General features: G+C 41.8%; 1 long non-coding RNA gene across 1 annotated transcript in view; it reads left to right on the top strand.

Annotated features, from left to right (window-relative positions):
• The first annotated feature begins 4,038 nt into the window (after positions 1–4,038).
• Positions 4,039–19,516, top strand: part of LOC135176749 (uncharacterized) — a 30,594-nt gene continuing 15,116 nt past the window's right edge. The window contains exon 1 of the long non-coding RNA XR_010302809.1: positions 4,039–4,150. This is a non-coding gene — a long non-coding RNA (uncharacterized LOC135176749). The remainder of the gene's footprint in view (positions 4,151–19,516) is intronic.

The raw sequence follows: 19,516 nt of genomic DNA, 5'->3' as shown, positions 1-19,516 counted from the left end.
CTGAGTGTCAGTGAAATTAATTCAACTGTTTAATAAACTTTGGGGTGTGTGTATGATGCATTTGCTTTTAGCTGTTTTACCTGCCTCACTATCCTTGTATCGCATTTGGATCTGTAAATGAGCCATTAGGAAAAGATGAACGGGAAGGCAGAAGATTGGTTTATTGAAATTATTTATATATGAGAAATACCTGACTTTCAAAATGCATGCCTCTTTAATGCACAAATCACAGAGAACACATTAAATTTAAGAAGGTGTTGCACTTCCACACTAAGGTGAATGGAATCAAATTCAGGTGTTGAAATCTTTCCTTCTTCACAACAAAAATTGCCTTGCTCTTCTAATTACGAGCATCACAAAAGTCACTGCTTCAGTGAAATACCCTTCAGCTACACAAAAGGATAGAGTGGAGAAGCACACATCTACCAATAAGTGGCACTGAACATCTACTCCATTTCTCACACAGGTTGGCATATCTCTCAGTGGTCCATCTGGTAGAATTGGATGGCATTTATCAGGAAATAATCCAATTGTGTCATGCCAAAACCTGAACGTGAAAAGTACTTGTGCCTAGTGTCAATCATTCACCCTCTGACAGTTCAATAAACATCCTTTCTGTGATGGTTTTCAGGAACACTGACACCCAAAATGCTGGAAACAATGCCAGAGATGGAAATGACAATGCTTCTGTGAAACATCAAAAGGGACCGACACAACCTGGCATGGATTTTGCCAAGTGTTGCTTAGCAATACAGCATGCTTGTGGGCCGCTGGTGTGTCAGGATTAGCGGCAAAGGGAGCGATATTCACACCTTTGCTGAAAACCCGTCCTTCCCAAATAAAGAGTGTGAAGCAAGGAAGTGCAGCATCAGCAGGATCAGGGGATGCCACAGCCACAATATACAATTTTAGGCTTCCTAAAAGCTATTCTGCTCTCCCTGGTTGTCTTCCTCAGGCATGGAGAATGCCTCTTCCTAGCACCGTGAGGACACAGCCCCGTACTGCCCAGATCATGGTCTCAGAGGTTACATGGCCATTTCCTTTCAAAGCTGGGATCAAAAGGGGGTTCATTTTCCTACCAGCAGCTCTTGAAGAAGGTAATTGCAGGCAGATTTTGACCCAGACTGGCCTAGCCACTGGCATTCAGAGGATGGTGACAAGATACAGGAAGAAAGCCTGAACCTGGATTTGGGAGGTGAATAACTGATATCACTCCTAATGAAGTGTGAAATAGAGACGACAGTGGTTTCAGCAGCATAACTGGTGGTAGAAGAGGATTCAAGGAGCTCTTAATAATAGAAGATTCGTTAACTTGACAAATTTCCTAAGTGAGCCACTCTCACCAGGTGCCTGGATGCTGCCCATAACACTGCAGCTACCCCCACCCCACACTGCTAGGGGTCCTAAAGGGTGTAAGCAGCATTCCCAGAAAAATCAAAAGCGTTTGCTGGCTGTAGGGAAAACATCTTATTTATGTTACAAGCACCACTTTGCCACTGAGGAGGAAACTGATTTGGGGAAAGTAAAATAACATGCCTGAAGCCACCTACGTACCTGGGAACTAAACTCTGGCCTCATTAATGTGCCAAATCCTGGAGCAGAGGCTCACAAGGTCTAATCAAATCGCCTTTTATCTGTGTGCCCGGTGTATGGGAGTGGGAGGAACGTCTGCATATCAAATAAGGGATTTTTGTCCTTCTTGAAATTCAAGGTTTTCAGATCCAGGTTTCAGCTGATGCCTGGAGTGTATGAACTGCCTTTTTGGTGTGGTGAGGACAGACCCACAGGTCCAAACACAGACATACCAGCCAAGCCTTTCCAAACAGAGGAGCTGGGATCTGCTGCTAGTCTGGAGCTTGAAGGGAGGCAGTTGTCTAGGAAGGCACATGTATGGGAGTGCAGATTTGCTGCTAGCCTTTTTGGCTCAGAGCTGTCTGGTCTTTAGGCACCATGGTGGTAGCAAGGTTGCACGCACCATGCTTGCAAATAGAATGTTCCAAACAGAAATCCTGAGGTGTGCAGATTCTTATGTATACCTATGACAGTTTTCCAGGGAGAAGTGCAAGCTAACTCCATCAGTGCCTTTGAGCCTCGACTTGTTAATTGGCATTACTTCTAATTCCCAGCTATATTTTAAGGTATGAACCTAAGGAATTTTAAAATCATTATGTAGGTGAGGGACCGATAAAAATAAATCCTTCAGGTTTGAAAGTGGCAGAGAGGGAATAAAAGGTGTTAAGAAATCCAGGAGTTTTCAGCCAATTGGTTCAAGAAAGCATCCAGGTGGACTGCAGCTCCTGGAGAAAGGTCACTGATACTACTCTGAGTACCTCTTTTTATGAACTTTATGCATCACATAAAATAAATTTAAAGCAGTTTAATTTAACAGTCTAATTAGTCATGGCTTTTTCATCTTGTCAATTTAACTATACACAGAACAAAGAGAAAGACATAGAGCCAAATTCAGAGCGGACACAAATCAGCCCTGCAAGTAAAGAAAGACATTCCTGCTTATCCAGGGCTGAACAGAGATTGTGGTGGCCAAAATTGTCCCTGAGGATAACAGCCCTAATGTATGGAGACATGCACTGCAAATGAATTTGGCTGACAAGAATTAACTCTCTGCAGTCCGGATCCCTGGGTGTTGCTGTTTAGGTGCACCGAAATATGGGTAAAACACTTGGGAGAAATGGTTTAACGTTGAGGTAGTTTGGAACAGAACTCCTCTGTGTGTTGGCTTCACAAAGACTCACGTGAGTGTTTCCCTTTGCTTGATTCTCCTAATTTATATCTCCTTTTGCTTTAAATTTCGCTCTTCATAATCTCATGTTCTCAGGCAAACAGCAGTCACATGAATGTACCTTCCACTGGAAATTAGTATCTCTCTACTGCCTTTGATGTGGTTATACTGGTTATACTAAATTGTGCCTTGCTCTCCAACTCATATACGCAACCCCACAACACTAAAGAGTTTAGAAAGGTGATACTGGATTTTGAGATCATAAAGTCTTAGTATGGCTAAAACCTAGACCTCTTAATGTATTTGGGAAGGTTGTTATCCCACTGCCAGCTTTCATTAACAAAAAAGATTATTTTTCAAAATGTTGTAGATTGTAGCAGAAATCTATTTCCCATCAAAAGAGGGAACAGGTCTCATTTATTTTGTGATGTCCTTTTTCAAGAGCCTGCACCAGAGTCAGTTTGTCACCTGATGCTTGCAAATACTGGAGGGGATTGGAGGGGAATGGGGTGGCTTAACCATGTGTCACTCCAACCCCTAGTGACAGAAGAGTCCTTTCCAAATGGATTTTCTCAAAGTTCCTGCAAGTTACCATTTCCTCAGCCCAGAATAAACAACATGAGCACAATAAAGAAATTCAAATGTATCTCAAACCACTTAATAATTAACTGCATTCAGTTAGTCTACAGGGTGCTCTGTACTGCTGTGTGGTCTCCCTGGAGGCACCACCAGCATTACAGCGGTGACTTAATGAGTTCTGGTTGTGTCTTGTCCGCAAATTTGGCTGCCTGTCTGTGCTCCTTCTCTGGCCTGAGGTCCTAGGAAGAACACCCACTTCTGAGAACTTTCTCCCTTTTCATGCTGGAAGCCAATGAAATGCTGAGTCCTCCCATGTAATGCATTTTCAAGGAGCTTCTTTTGTGGGACTCAGCAGAGTTCTTCCCTGTGTCCCCTTCCTGGGCACCCTGTCTGAGCTTGTCTTATTGGTTGCAAGGTGTAGGTCCTTGTTTTGACAATAAACTTTGAAGATACTGATTTAATTTTCTCTTTGAGATGGTCCACGGGCATCAGTGCTTCCTGTTAGGTCTAGTGTTTCTTCAAGGTAGTACTCCTGTTTCTTCTGAAGCTTGGTGTTGCCAAGCTGTCATGTCTTTTTGCACATCTTGCCCTTACTGTAAAGTCCCAGTTCATTTAGGATTTGCACAGCAATACACTCTTTTCAAAGTTACTTTGAAGCTCTGGTTATACATTTAACCTTCCTCAGGTTTATACATTTAACCCTCTTCTCGTGCAGATCCTGAACCTCTGCAAGATGTCATCAAGAAATTGTGTTTTCCTATGAAGTGCTGCATAATCCAAATGGCATTTCAGGATGGATTGCCCAAAAGGAGTCCTCAGTACAAACAAAAGGTACCTTGCGGTCCAGTATAGGGGCACACTTGTCATTGGCCTAATTTTCAAATGAGGGTTGCCATAGGTGATGATAAATGTTCTCATTTTATTTAAACACCTGTACATACGAATAAGGGGCTACATCAGCTCTGCTGAGAGCTTCTCCACTTCCCAGAGCATCCCACACAGTCTTTGACATTTCTTCTCCCCCTCCTCTGGTTGGTGTCCTGCACTCAAAAGATGGCAACTGTGTATTTCTTCTTCCTAACACCACTGTAGTTGGCCTCACGCTGATGTGTAGGCTGAGTCCACCCACACCGAGAAGCAACTCCAGCAGTTGGTGCCAGGAGGACCCAAGAGCCAGCACTGCTGGTAATTGAGTTCTGTTTCCCTGCACTTCACCTCCACGCATCCTCTTCTGCAGCATTTCCCATACAGTGGACAGTTTAACACACCACTTTCTGCAGTACCTCATATGAAGTACAGATCTGAACGTGATTCCCTCATGCAGCAAATTTTAATTGTTTTATCAAGAGATTTCCCCCTGACTTTTCCAGTCTCTTTCCCTCACGTTTAGGCCCAAATCCCAGCCATAATATGTTCACTGTAGCCTGACTCAGACCTGAAGGTTGGAAGATTGGCACTGCAACCTCCCGTTACTAATAGGCCCTTCTATGGTTTCATCTGGAGTTTGTACCATGGTATTTTTCTCTGTTGAAAATAAGATATTGGTGAATTTTATCTCTCAAGAGTGGGAGGCCCAGAGAATGAGGGGCCCAGAGTGAGCGAGCAGGCGTTCAATAGCGAGGGGCTAGGAGAGCAGAGACTCAGTCATGGAAGGCCAAGCAGTTGATCAGGAAGACAAGACAGTGGAGACACAGAGTGGGGGCTGAAAGAACAGGGCATCGAGGTGACGTGGTTGCAGAGAACAGGAGGATCTGGGTGTAGGAGGCAGGTGAGTGGGAGATGAAGATGGTGGATTGCCAGTAGTAAAGGCCCAGTGAGCGGGAATGTGGTAGTGGGAGACTGAGAGAGCAGAGGCCCCGTTAGTGGGGTGACCAGAGAATAGAAACCCAGAGAGAGAGTCTGACAGTGGGAGCAAAGGGCCAGAGACTGAGGCTGAGAGAAGACAGAGCCTGATCAGCTTGACACCCACGGAGCAGGGGCCAGCGAGGTGGCTGCAGCACTTGTAGACCCAGGGCAGGGACGGAGGCCCAGGAGAGGGCGGCAGGAGAAGCAAGAGGACAGGGAACGCAGGCCCAGACAGCGCAGGCTCTACAGCACAGGCTCCGTGGGTGCCTCAGGGAGCTGCTGCAGTGAGGGTATGTTTTCCTGAGGGTTAATGCCATAATGTCTCTCTCGAGGGCACCGTAATCTGCTTCTCAGCTCTGCTCTTAGATTTTTCCCCTCGACACTCATTTTCCTTCTCTGTGCCCACCAGCACTCCAACATTTGCGACACCTCCCATGCCTGAGGTCGGGTCAGGACAGGGTCTGTCGCAGCCCGGTTGCTGCAGCCTCAGCCTTGGAGTCAGCTTGCTGGGCTCTGAAAGGCTCATAACCCCTGAGTTGTGCTTAATCAGGCAGCATCTGAGATTAATTGCAAGGGATTTTCTCTACCCACCCACAGAGATAAATGTAGAGGAGCCAATTTGGTAATTGCTCTGAGTCTTGGTGTGTTTCAGAGTTGTTCCCAGGCCGGGATAAGGAATATTTGCTGAGGTGTGGTCTGGGCTTTTACTTCTGCCCTGGCTGATAAAGACACCAGGGTGTTTTTAACAGGACAGAGACAAGGATAGGGTCATTATGACAGGACCTGATGGGAGGAGAGGTAGGCTGGGAAGAGGTCAGAAAGGTTATCAGGGGCAAGTACAGTGGTATTATAAATAAGAGAAAGGCAACGTCTGCTTTGTCTTTGCCTGGACTCCATCCTGCTTTAAAACAGCTTTAAAACCTGATGGGGTTTCCTATTGATCTCTTATACCAGAGAGAGACAACCATTTTGATTGTTAGCCTTGAACCTGCTGCACCTCATATGTGATATGACCCACCTGATGATGCCCTTTCTTAAAGGTCAGATGCTCTTGTTTGGTTTCGGCAACCTGCAGCATTTTCAGGTTGGTGCTGGACATATGTTACTGTGTCATAGATTATGCTGGGGTGTAAACAGAAATAAAGGAGAGGGCAGGAGCAGAGAATCCATTTGAAGTGGATTGATGCTTTACTGGTATATAGAGAAGGAAAAGCAGCCTTGGCACCTGTTAGTGGCCATCAAAAACTCTCATGTTCTGCTAATCTGTGCTCATAAAAAGGCCATCTGCTAATGCTCAAAGGTCATTAAGTTACCGACCCTGTTTACTTCTCCTGTGCTGTTGGGCCAAGCTTTTCTGAGAAAAGCAGGCTTAAATGTTTATTGTGGTGGCGCCTGTTCACGCTGCTGCATGGTTAAGAGTCTGTCAGTATTTTCATTAGAAACTCAGACTTTCAGGGCTCTTAAAAGTGCCTGTTTTGCACTGCCTGTGCGGGCTCTAGCATAGCTTGGCAGGTTTTGGGGACAGTTCTTATGCTTTTTGGAAAAAAAAGTGGTTTATGAAATCAACCTGGCTTCTGCTTTAATTGGAGGAATTGGGAAGTTCAGACAGTGTTTGTCTGGGGTGCTCTGTCAGTGCTGCTGTAAGCTGTCCTTGACTGTGCTTTGGAGAGGGAAGTTTTGTGTTGGATTACTTTGCAAAAAAACTGCTTATTGCTTTTCTATTTTCATTATAAGAAACAAAGCAAAAAACAAGAAGAAAAAACATAGACAGCAGAAGAGCATTTTATGTGCATCTCTAAGAGCTGCATTTTTCCTAGATATGTGGGGCTGTACTGGGTGTTGCTGGTGATGTTACAAGTCAGAGGTATATTCTACCTGAATAAATGGCACTATCCTAAAGCAGGCAATGTTCCCACCTGCAACGTGGTCTTGAGTGCTATGGGTGAGTTAGGGAAGAAGGTGAGGCCTGAACTCTGAATTGTCTTGATTTCACAAGTTTTAAGGTTACATTAACATAGTTTTCTTGTGGTTAAATGGAACTATTAAAAACTTCTATAATTCTTTTCTCCTTCTGAGACATCCCAGTGATAAAATGAGAAGCAGCTGCTCAAGTTTTTATCCTTCATTTCTGATAATGATGGTGTCTGTTTCATAAAAATCTGCCTTTTATCTTCCCCAATTAGTTGAGCTGCTGTACCCTTGTGCTGTGAAGTTCTGAGTGTGCTGAAACTACTTCCCAAGCACAGTCAAAGTGCCCTCTTCCCAACTCTGTGGGGTCAGCCTGTCCAAAGCATCCACCCTCCAGTCTTTGCTCCCATTGTCATTGGTTTAATCTTTTGCTTTCTGTGTAACATAAAGAAGAAACCTGAGCCAATGAATAATGAAAACGTGTTCAAAATCTGGACTCTTACAGCTCTGATGCATTTTGGTTTAAATTGAGTTTTTTGAGGGTTTTGTGTGTATTTGGTGTTGTTTGCATGTTGGGTGTTTGGTTGTTGTTTTTTTTTTGTGGTTTTTTTTGTTCGTTGGTTTGGGGTTTTTTGTTTGTTTGGGGTGTTGTTTTGGGTGTGTTTGATTTTGTTGCTGTGTTCAGATGTTCCCTTGTGGATGTCATGGGGTTTTTCATCTAGGATTATGGGGAAATTCACACTGATGTATGTGATTCACTTTTCCATCAGATTGTTCTTATTCCTGCTCTGACTGAATTCTGAGGCCAGCTGTGTACAGTTTGGTTTTGCCTGTGTGTAAATAACAATATGGACTACTTTGTTAAGCTAAGAATCATAAAAGGGTGTGCCAAGCAGTAGAGGGAAGGACTATCTGTCTGTCTGTTCTCCAAAACAGCCTTTCCAAACCATGATTTTGAGCTAAAAATTAAATAATTACAAAGGTCTCCCTAACTCAACAGAGATGATTCTTTTACCAGAATCCTCTTCTCACCAGTCAGTCCTTCTTAAATCGGCAACAACCCAAGAGGTATCTAAAATAGTCCTGATTAATTGTGTCCAGGATTGTTGAATTCTTCTGAACTGTTGTTCTGATTATGCACCATAGCCAAAATTTTCAGGAGGTATGTAGACAAAGCAGTTAGTGAAAGAACTTGAAAGAAAAACAAGTGCAAGCCTATTTGTGGGTGGGTGCTTTTGGTTTTGTGTTTTTTGGTTTTGTGTGGTGTTTGGTGGTTTTTTTTTTTTTTTAAATTAAACTGCTATAAAAGCAGCCCTTGAGTCTCTGTTGTAGGTATGTCACAGTCATCTACTCCAGTGTTCCCTATCCAACTATTTTTAATGGCATAAAATAGGGGATAGAGCCTCTGACTGTGGTGGTGGAACTCACACAATTCTCGTAATAAACTTTCTTTGGTTCATATCTATCACTCAAGAGTAAATCTTCAGCATAGTAGGCTTCAGAGTAGTGTAATCCCTGTGCAGATGCATGTTGTAGCAGTGGATTAATTTAAAGGAGTCTGAGGCTGATGGTAGGTCTCCAGTGGAGAAGGGAAGATGTTGCTCTCTCTTGGCTCTTCCATGTTCCTCAAATTTCAGTTGCATCCTCTAAAATTATTAATTTACTGAAATTGTTTTTTATCGATGGGTCATAGAAGCAGCCCTCCTTTTGACTGATCTTTAGTCTTCTGGCATTTGAGACAGCCCACTGCCAAAGTACTGTTTGGCAGAGGTTTTGCTGCAAAGAGTTTGTCTCACTTGGCACATGCTGCACAGTTTGACATGAAAAAAGCAATGTGTTATTTACATTATTATGAAGTGCACAATAATTAGGAATGATCAGGGAAGATAGCAATTCTTGATCTCCCTGATCCATAGCTTGGGGCATGCCTGTAATGTAGTGATGTGAATATTATGTTTGGATAGGAAAGTCTTGGTGGGATGAGCACCACAGCTCTGGCATGGCTGCAAACGAAACAGAGGCAGTTGCCTGAAGTAGTTTGGCTTGGGTGGATTTTCCCTGAGCAGGCAGATCCAGTGAGTAACAGGGCAAGATGATGCTCTTGTCTGAATTTTCCTGCTATAAACCAGATCATCAGTTGGTATATGTCGGGTACTTAATGAGAAAACTGAATTACAGCCTATGTGAAAAGCTGAGGTTTTAATTCAGGTCCTCTTGAAATACATAGGTGTGTTAAAATCTATACAACCTCGCATCACTGTTCTAATATCAGCTACTTCAGGAACGGCCTTTAAAAAAAAAACCTCAGTCCTTAAGTTTCAGTTATTTTTGGCTTGGTTTTGTTTGTTTGTTTTTTAAATTGTTTGTCAAATGCTGTGCAGACCTTGTGAATGTCAGGAAAGATCTCTATCAACAGAGAAGTGGTACAGTAGCTGGAAATGTGAGGACAGAGGCAGTGTAGCACAGAACACAACTACTCCTCCCCAACCCTACAAATTGTGATGGTCAGTAATCTCTGAGATTGACTAAGCCTTCACACTGACACAATTTGTTAGTGGAGTGGTGGGAAATGTCCTTTCCCCTTTATCCCTTTGTTTGGACCATGTACTAAAAAGATGTTTCATGTTTTTTACTGTAGCCAGTTCTTAAAATATTTTGCATCCATATAGGTGTTGACACAGTCGACACAGTCTGCTTTGGTAGCACACACAAAAGCAGACAAGGAGAGAAACAGAAAGCACAGACAATTTCTCAGACGTCATGTTTCACCAAGACTATAAAGAGGAGGAAGCAGGCAATTTGTTGGGATTCTTGTTCAGCACACACAGCCAAATTGCTGGTGAGTTCTGGAGTTGAGCAAAAAAAAAAAATTGCCTGGGGAAGGGCAAGGGATTTCACTTTGCAGATATGCTTCTGTTTTACTGCATATATTTATCTCTTGCCTTCGAGTATTGGGTAGGTCTGCTCCCTAGGATTAAATCGTATCCCAAACCTTCTTGGCTTTGTGACAGTACAAACATTATTGGATTTAGTTCCCTTCTGCTTTTCCACCTCCCGTCTTCCAAGATCCCCATTATTATTATATCCTCAAAACTCCTGCTCTGAGATCAGAGGGGTTTTCAAGTGCCAAAGCACTCATCAAAACATACCTGGTTCTTTTAATCGCCTTTAATCACATCATGTGGGACTATCCCAATGAAAGATCACATATCCAAAAATTCTTTCTAGGTAACGACACTTGATTTGTAGCTCACAGTTTTCATGAAACTGTCTCAGATATGAAAGAAGATGGCTTCTTATGCCATCAATAAAATAAAAGTTTGGTTTGAAAAATTATCTTATAGAGTGAAATGGAATAACAAATATCCATCATTATCTATGTTTCAGAAAAAGATTTTGTTGTGTTTAGCATTTTAGTTAGAAATGATGTATGGCTACATCATAAAACACTTATATTAAAAAGATCTTCTCACCCTGAATTCAAAATATATATTGTACTCTCTTATCATCCAGTCATTTTAGAGTGAAAGTTAAAAATGCCTATCCTGTGGTAGTAGTTGCCAGTATTATATCTTATAGCTGATATATTTTTCTAATACTTTTACTTAAAAGACCTATTACTCAGGGCTCATGAGTGTAGACATTTGTTTTCTTATTGAAAATGGTAATACTGTGGACAGTGGGTTTATATTTAGATTGACATTTATAGTATTCTCCTGTCCTACTGAAAGTCAGCCTCACTTGGTTTCTAAAAATTTGGGTCATGTCTGTGTACCTTGTTGAAGAGGTGAAAATCTTTCCATGGGGTAAATAGCAGTGGAGAACAAAAACTTCTGTTATTTTGCCAAAGCATCGTCTATGCTTTCTGTTGCTTTTCACACATATGTGGAAACCCACTCAATTTTAAAGAAAATCAAGTGTTAGCAGAATAAAGAGTGGCCCATGTCATGGTTCAAAGTCTTGAAGGCTTGAGGTGTTCAAGAGTTTCACAAAAATCCCTGTATCAGGCAATATGACAAAAAGCAAGACTCTGCAACATCCCGGTTTGATGTTTTAGAGATGAAAAGTTTCTCCTGCCTGAGGCATAAATTTGGGCTTGAATGAGAGAACCTAACCCTAAGGCAAAGATGCTAGGACCTAGATTCCTGTTACTGGTTTGAACCATGCAGAGCAGAGACTTAAAACTGACTTTATCGTGTCCTAAGTGAATGCCCTTACCACTAAAAAGTGACTACTGTAAGGAAAAAAAAGGAAAGGTGAGCTTTTTCTGGTGGCAGGTTTTTTGTTTTGTTTCATTTTTTTCCTCTCCAAACGAACCTGACGCAGAACATCAGCATCCCTCAAAAATCAAAGTTCTGCTAGGATGGAAAAAAAGCATCCTTTGCCACACATGTCATAAGAATTTTTGACTCAAGTTGTAGGAGAGTGCAAGGCAGAATTGTATAAATCAGACCAGTCACTTTTGTGGGAAAGAAAATGTTGGCAAAGGAGGGAAGTCTGTAAAGTAACTAACCTGGACACTCCTCTCTGGCCTGTAGAACAATTTACTGAAGGGGCAGTTAAATGTCACAGATTAAGCTCATTAATGGTTCAGATATTTGCTTGGTTTACACAATGCTGTCCACCAAATTATATTGATGCTTGACAGAATTATTGTCATTATTTATTTTGCTTATAAGCCAGATTTATAGATATTTGTAGCTTTTGTAAGGCTAAACACAAGAAACATTAATAGCTTTACTAATTATATCACTGCTTTAGAGATATAAATAGTGATAAAAGTGCCAAGTAAAGTGAGCTAGTAAAACATTTTAAAGAGAATTTTAGAGTGAGTTGCTGATTGATGATCCCTTGGGTGAGTCTTAACTTTTGGAGGTGAAAGCACTGCTTCCCACCAGGGTATGAATACTTTTACCTCCATCAGCTCTTTGGGGAGAGATGAGGAAGAACAATAGTGGTATTGAACGACTGATTATTAAATCAGATTGCATAATCTGAAAAAAATTGAAATCCTATAATAGCACAAACTGAAGCTGAACTTATTATAGCACAACAGGGTTGTGGTTTTTTCACCTTTACATTTTTCCACCTTTACCTAAACCTTCCTAGATGGTTTATCTGCCCTTCTTTGTCTCTTACAGCATGCTAAAATTACATCTTTAGAGCAGGTGCTGCCTTCTCCCTTTGTCATGTTACAGATATGTACAGGTTCTAGCATGACTCTGACAAGGAATTCAGGGTCCTAACAACAATGAGAGTAATAATTTCCTGGATGTCAAAAAAAATACTTAAAGATCTTTAATTATGAAATACCATCTACACAGGGCTATATACAAATTAGAGATGTGGGGTTTTTACACATCTGCCAGATGAAAACAATCTATTCTCCCAACTATTGTTATGGGTTTTTTTTTGCAAGCACTTTTTTTAAGGGGGGGTCATAGCAAGTGAGAGAGTTAATAAATGTTCAGCCATCTTTTGCAAGCATGAATGGAAATCCATCATTGGTTTAAGTGCTCAGAGGACTCTGGATGATAATCCAAGACTGACTATGATGAGTGCCACTGTGAAGAAACCTGTAGGGCCCTGTGAATTGTGGTTCTTAGGGACAGCACAAGGGTCCTTGCTTTCCTCCTTTATACAGCATTGTAAAGCCCTGAGTTTTATTTTTTCACTGAGTTTAGTAATGGTGTGATTGAAGCTCTCTTGGAACTAGCAGAAAGACCTATAATCTCTAATGGTCTTTGGATCAGGACTGTTGGCAGGGCTTTCTTGGAGTGAACCACTGGTGGGCACTTCTCACAGGTGAAGGTAAAAACCCCAGTTGTTTAAATGTGATTTTTTTTTTTCAATTTCTGATTAATTGGTCTTTCTAAGACAATTGTGAGTGGTGTGCTGTGGAGGTGGATGTTCCTAGGAGGAGAAAGTTAGGGCCCACCTCATCTGTGGTGACATCTCATTAGTGTTTCATGGAATGAGCACAAAGGCAGTGAAATACAAACAAAGCTTTAGAGCAGATAATGATGAACTTGTAATGAAGATGGGGAACATGATCCTGAATCCAGAAAAATCTTTTACATTTGGGCTGCCTCCTTGCATATGAAAACAAGCCTAGGAAGTGACAGTGTGACCTGTGGTCCTCACTGGGAAACTGGGATGATACAACTCTGCTGAGGCTTGAAGAGCTGAGAAAGTTTGGCATTGGCATCCAGCCACCTTAACACCCAAATGTTCATCCATGTCAAGTGAGCATTGTGGCTGCACAAAGCAATTGTGAAACCTCATAGACACAGGCTTTGGTGGAAGGTTTCTGGAGTTTCTAGTTGTGCCGTAAATATCACAGGAGCTGCTCTTCTGCTCCTGTTTGATCCCAAACTAGAGATGAAAAGGACAAATCACACACATTTTTGAATCACAAAAGACATTGGTTCCAGAAACAGGCCAAGATGTAGGATAATCTGACTACTTTTTTTTTTAATATTTGTACTGTCTCTTCTCACCATGCCATGAAGCTATGCCACAGCCTTAGAAAATAGATAGTGTGTGCTGTGGGACTTAATCCTCAAAACGTGGGCAAAAGGAAAAGTCTTTTTGACTTATGTTGATACTAAAAGTCAAATCACTGCATTGCTCCTTTACTTCCATCTTCTTTAGTACACTCCATAACACAGCGTTTAAATTTAGGGTCCTTAGGAGGTTATTTAGCTTTCATGGTTTGTGAGTATGGAGGAGAGACTTTGTGTGCCATTCTAGCCTAGAAAGCTGCCAAATGACCAATGATTTTAATGACTAGTCCTACTGTGGATGAGAGTTTCAAGATTAAACCGATCCAATCTGAAAACTAAAATTGTGGTTTTTTTTATGCCCCTTTTTTCTGTAGGAGTATAAACACGCTTGTGAGGATTGCCCTGGCTTCTGCTTCCTCTTACTGTTGGGGAGTTCTAGAGTTGGTCAACAATGTGCAGTAGGAGGGATAGGTTGCATTACCCCATACACCAGGAGGATGTCTTGAGTATTCTAAATTCTTCTTCAGTACCTCTAGGTAAAAGAATCATGGAATCAATCAGGTTGGAAGAGACCTCCAAGATCATCCAGTCCAACCTATCACCCAGCCCCATCCAGTCAACTAGACCATGGCACTAAGTGCCTTCACTAGTCTTTTTTTGAACACCTCCAGGGACGGTGACTCCACCACCTCCCTGGGCAGCCTATTCCAATGGCAAATGACTCTCTGTGAAGAACTTCCTCATAATCAAATTAACTGATCAGTGTCAGTCTGAGGCATCTGGAAATCAGAAAAGACCATGTTCTGTCCACTTCAGCATTTGCTCTGTTAAAATAGTGTTCCTTATTTTTATGAGCACGATGGGGACTGTTGCTGTCCACCTGCACTCGAGTTCATAGTCTTCCTTTGGTTTTATTCTTCTTCTCAAGATGCCTCTTTGGCTTGCAGATTTTTTAAAAAAAACTTTTTTGAGACTCCAGAATCTGGTCAGTTACTCTGAAAAAATCACATCTACTAGTCTGTGTGCGAACCCTAGTATATAGGTAAAATTAGTAATTCAGAAATCATATTGGCCTTCTGTAGATCTTCCAAAGAAACTATTAAAAAAAACATGGAGGCTGCAGGGTTTTTATGGTTGCCAGGAAGTACCAGTCTTGAGGTTTCAGAAGTTTAATGACTGTCTGTATTGAGAAAGAATATAGCCTCATTTAAATATCTTCCACCAATAAGGATAAAAGTTTGTCAACTGAGTGAGATTGTCAGGACTAGTTGAAAAATGTCAATATTTTTTACCTCCATGCATTTTTTTCCAAAAAAGGGGATGTTGCATCTTTTAATTAAGTGTTATATGAATACATTTCAGATAGACCCAAACACAGGGCAACTGTGTTTCAGAAATGCTGTTTCTACATTTATAAATGTAATTTAAGAAAAAAAAGATAATGGAAAAACCCTAAAATAACTAGAAACAAGCCAGAATATAGTAGCTCATCATTACACTAATATATCAAACAATATGAGCTTAGCTTAATTATCCCCTTTGAGAGTTGAGAAAACTAAGCACAACCTTCAATTTACAGCTGTTTGGTGCCGGGAACCTGAATTATTATTTAAGAAGAAGGAGGGGAAAAAAAAAAGTTTATTTATTGTGACCTACACACAGTTTTTATTCATCATGGAAAATCTGTATATTCACAAATGAGGGCTATTCATCTGCAGACGGCAGCGTTCTTCAGCTGTCCGGGGCTGCATCAGCCACACTTCTTCAGCTTTTGTGTTCATCTCGAAGCCTCTTCATCCAAATTGTTCATCATCTTGATGGCGGAGCTTTATCTTGCTCTAGTGCAGCTGCATTCCCCTTATCCAACGTGCTGAGAGATACAAGGGAGAGGGAGAGAGGGAGGCAGAATAGAAAAGAGAAAAAGAAATGGCCAGTGCTCATATGAGGATAATTTGTAGCTTCTCAATAATAATAAAAAAAAAAGGAGGACAGGCTAATTACTGGCTTAACTAGGGCAGCCTGTGGATCCTCATGTCAAAAGGACTAGCGTAATTATTTGCCATCAAAGCACATTCATATTGTGGTACAAAAGAAGGGCCTTTTGCAAATGGATCTCACTAATAAACAGGGCTGAGAGGAGCATTATGTGTCTCCCTGGATGCAAGCACATTAACACAGTGACATGGAGCATAACTCTCAGCCTGGAGCGGGGCGGGGGGGGTGGGGAAGGTGGGGGTGGAGAGAAAGAATGATAATTATCCCCCCCTCCCCATCTTTCCTCTCCTTTTCCTTTGTGTTGGGCTAGCAAACCGAATGCGACCCGCTGGAAGGCCCAAGGCAGGCTATTAGTGACCTCTGAGCATTGACAAGGTGGCTACACTCTTAAAAGCCCAGCTCTCTGTCAGGAGAGTCGCCAGAGCCCGTGAGAGGAGCTTTAAATGGTCCAGCAAACACTTCAACCTTAAAGACACCTGGAAGGTCACAACCAATTTAATATAGATGAATCTGGCATAAAGAAGGCTCTTTGAATCCACAGACAAAAGTTGGCAGTTTTTGCCTTTTTTTTACCCCTGGGGTTTTTTTTTGTTTGTTTTGCTTTTCCTTTTTTCTCTCTTCCCTCCCTCCGCCTCCCCCCCGGTGCTGTTTTTTTTAACAGATCTTAATCTTAAGATTATTGGAGAAGGAGAATTGATTCTGGAGACCCCTTGTGCATTTGGTGAGCAAATGTGGTGCCAGGCAGCCTCAAAGGCTGCAGCAGGTTTGTAAAGAAAGGGGTATGTGAACCTTCCAAGGATGTCTGTACATGCTGGCACACTAACATATTTCAAACTTGAATATATTGCAAAATATGTGTGTGTTTAGATATACCTGTTATATGCAAAGAGGACTCTTTGGGGTTTGGATTTTAAATACTACATCTACATAAGGCTATTCAGCACTGATGCCCACTGGCAGAGATGCCTTATCAGCCTTGGAGTTCATCTATCGGGCTGCTGTCTGGCACTGGCTGCTGCCACTGCAAAACGTCACTAGTGAGCCCATGTTCACAAAGGATTAAAAGGCTCTGCAGTCAGCTTTGGATAGCTGCTGGGAAATGTAAGGTGTGGTGGTATGGTTTTCCCACCTCACTTGCTACTGTGCAACCTCAGCAACTGGGTACATAAGGCTGCTTTGGTTACACTAGTGCTCTTGAGTAAATCCTTTTGCTTTTCCATATCCTCTCACTGAGAGAAGGTACAAGCTGTAATGGGGGCAGACTGTGCATTATAGGAATGGTCCACCCGCCCCCAGCACTACTCTGCTCCACAGAAACTTAGTTTTCAAAGTTGTTTTTTCTTGATAATGCTTTTATGGGGGTTTTAGGTAACCCAGCTTTCAAGTCTGTGTTCATGTCAAAGCTTATTTTTTAAGGTAACGGGAAGTCTACATGGATTGTGTACTATAGCACATCTCTGCTGGTGATTGAAACAGTAAAGTAGGATAGTACTTTCTTGTGGCAGTCTTGCCTGGCTCTGCAAAGCAGGCAGTGTGCAGCTGTAAAGAAGAAAGGTGTTGGTACAAATCAGGACAGCATGGCACATGGTGATGTGAATCTGCATGTAGCCACATGCATGCAACTCATCTCAGTGACAAGGGGTTGAAAGCTAAAGTTATTTCCTTCTCAGCACTCTTCTAGGTCATATTTAAGTTCTGCTGCAGAGAAGAACCCCTTTCTTCATCACAGCATTCAGGGGCTTTGCTGTCTGTGTTGAACTGACAGGCAGAAAGCCCCTGGATCTACACACATGTTTGTATTGCTTGCCCTGAGAACAGCTCACCAAGCCACTAAGTTTAGGATGAGAGTTGCCAAACTATCAGACTTATACACTCAATTGTGAGTCAGATTTGAAACAATTATGAGATGGATATTAAAAATTATGGACTTCAACCAGTGGCAGATCTTTTCTTGTTTCATGGGCTTAAGAGAGGGGGAAATATGTCAGGGGGAGACTCTTTAGTACAGATCACAAAAACCTGATAAAACTCATGATACAATAGCAAACACTGGCAATACTGAAGGACAGATGAGCTGTCCTACCCAGGCTGAGTTTTGGGACTGGACAGTGTTTCTAGGACATGAACACTGTCTATGATCTAAAAATCCCTGAATATTTACCCAACCAGGAGCTGTGAAGCAGCTTGCCACCAATATGTAGTGCTGGAGAGATGGGGACCTGCTGGAACAATCGTTAACAGCAGTCCATTGACAAGGAGACCCAAAGCTGCTTAGTCTCTTCCTAGATGTTTCCTCGTCTCTCTAGCCCTATAATATATTTTTTCCTTTTGCCCTTATTTCCCTGGATTTTAGAAAATCCTACATATAGCAAATTTTGCTTTTAATTTATAGAAGTTGTAGCCAGGGTGTTAATGGCAGAATTGGATCCTCCAAGGTATGGATATACTGGGGTATAAAGATTATAATTAATTTCACTTTAAAATACATCTCTATATGAAAGGGATTAGAGAAGAAATCTTTATACACTTGAGGGGATGGTAGAGTTTTGTATTTTTTTAAATGAATGCTGGCAGTATTTCCTGACTCAGTTGTGTCCAGCAGTGCCAAGGACCAAGGGCTGATACTAGTAATAAAGACATTACATCAATATATAGAAAGTTATAAAAAACCACCCCCAACAAACCCAAACCCCTCTGTTAATCATGACTTTTTGCTGTTAACTTGCTCTTTTGCAGTGTTCTGTACACTTAGAGAGTGTTTATGAACCTGGGTATGTATTTCTAGTGTTGCCAAGAATAATATGAGACAAATACAACAGTTGCAGGGTTTCTTTCCTGATGAAATTGTATTGCAGTTTCTAAACCCAGACTTGGCCTCCAGCAAGGGACTTCTGGTCTTCTTAAGGCAGAAGTGTGGTGCTTGAACTTTGCTATCACATAATGCTTCCAAGGTTGCTTGTCTAAAGTGACTTAATTTGTACTGCAGAACTAGCCTTGTACCCGCAAATGCTCCAAAAGCCGCAGCAAGCCAGGGCAGCAGGGCTATTACTAATTTTTTATTAAAATCCCTTAGGCACACACAGAAGGCCCAAAAGCAGCTTTAATAATAGACAACATACAGCACATTTTTCTTGTATTGCCATGTAATCAAATCTAAAGCTTCTGCTCACTTTCTTTGTTTTACCTAGAGGACCAGCTTCCAATTTAGTTGTGGCCTGCACTAAACTGATTTTTCATTGTAATTAATGCCTACTTTGGCCTCAGCCACTTGCACAACTTTCCATTAGAGGTTTGCAGCCATCCACAGAGTATTTCACCAAGTTTTTCCTGTCCCTGCTACAGTTGCAATTTTTGATAAACTGTTGGGTGTTTTTTTTTCACCTTATTTTGAAAAGAATGTTTAAATTGCACAGCCAAATAGGTTTCTTTTTCCCTTTATTTTTCTCTTCTATCCACTTCCTCCCTCCTGTAGGCACCCCCACCCCACCACCCCCACACACTGCCTGCTGCACCTATTAAAGTGATTGGGCAGGAGTCCAACTGGAAGGAAAGCCTTTAAGTGATTTCAGAAAGGGCTAGTGGAACTTATTTAGGCCTGGGGTCTGCTGTGGTTAATTTTCAGTCTGTGTTTTGTGCTGTCCATTTCCTCTGAAATACTACCTGGGGTTTAAGGTTCCTCAGCACAGGATGTTAATAGGCCTCTGCAAACATTCAAAAGGCAGCTTTCCCACCACTAACCTTAAAAAGATTGTGGCACTGGGCCCAGGGTCAGATTGAATAGATGAAAAAGTATATGCTGTGCTTTTGCTCACTCCTTGGACCTTTCCCTGTTGGCTTGCCTGACATTTTCAGTGACTTTTCTTAGTACCTTATTTTCAGAGTGCTTCCTAGAAAATTCTGCTTATTACCTTTTCCTATCCCCCCAACAGCATTACTATATTGG

Source organism: Pogoniulus pusillus, chromosome 7 (assembly GCF_015220805.1).
Source record: "Pogoniulus pusillus isolate bPogPus1 chromosome 7, bPogPus1.pri, whole genome shotgun sequence".
NCBI lineage: Eukaryota > Metazoa > Chordata > Aves > Piciformes > Lybiidae > Pogoniulus > Pogoniulus pusillus.
This window is presented reverse-complemented; position numbering and strand designations above follow the sequence as displayed.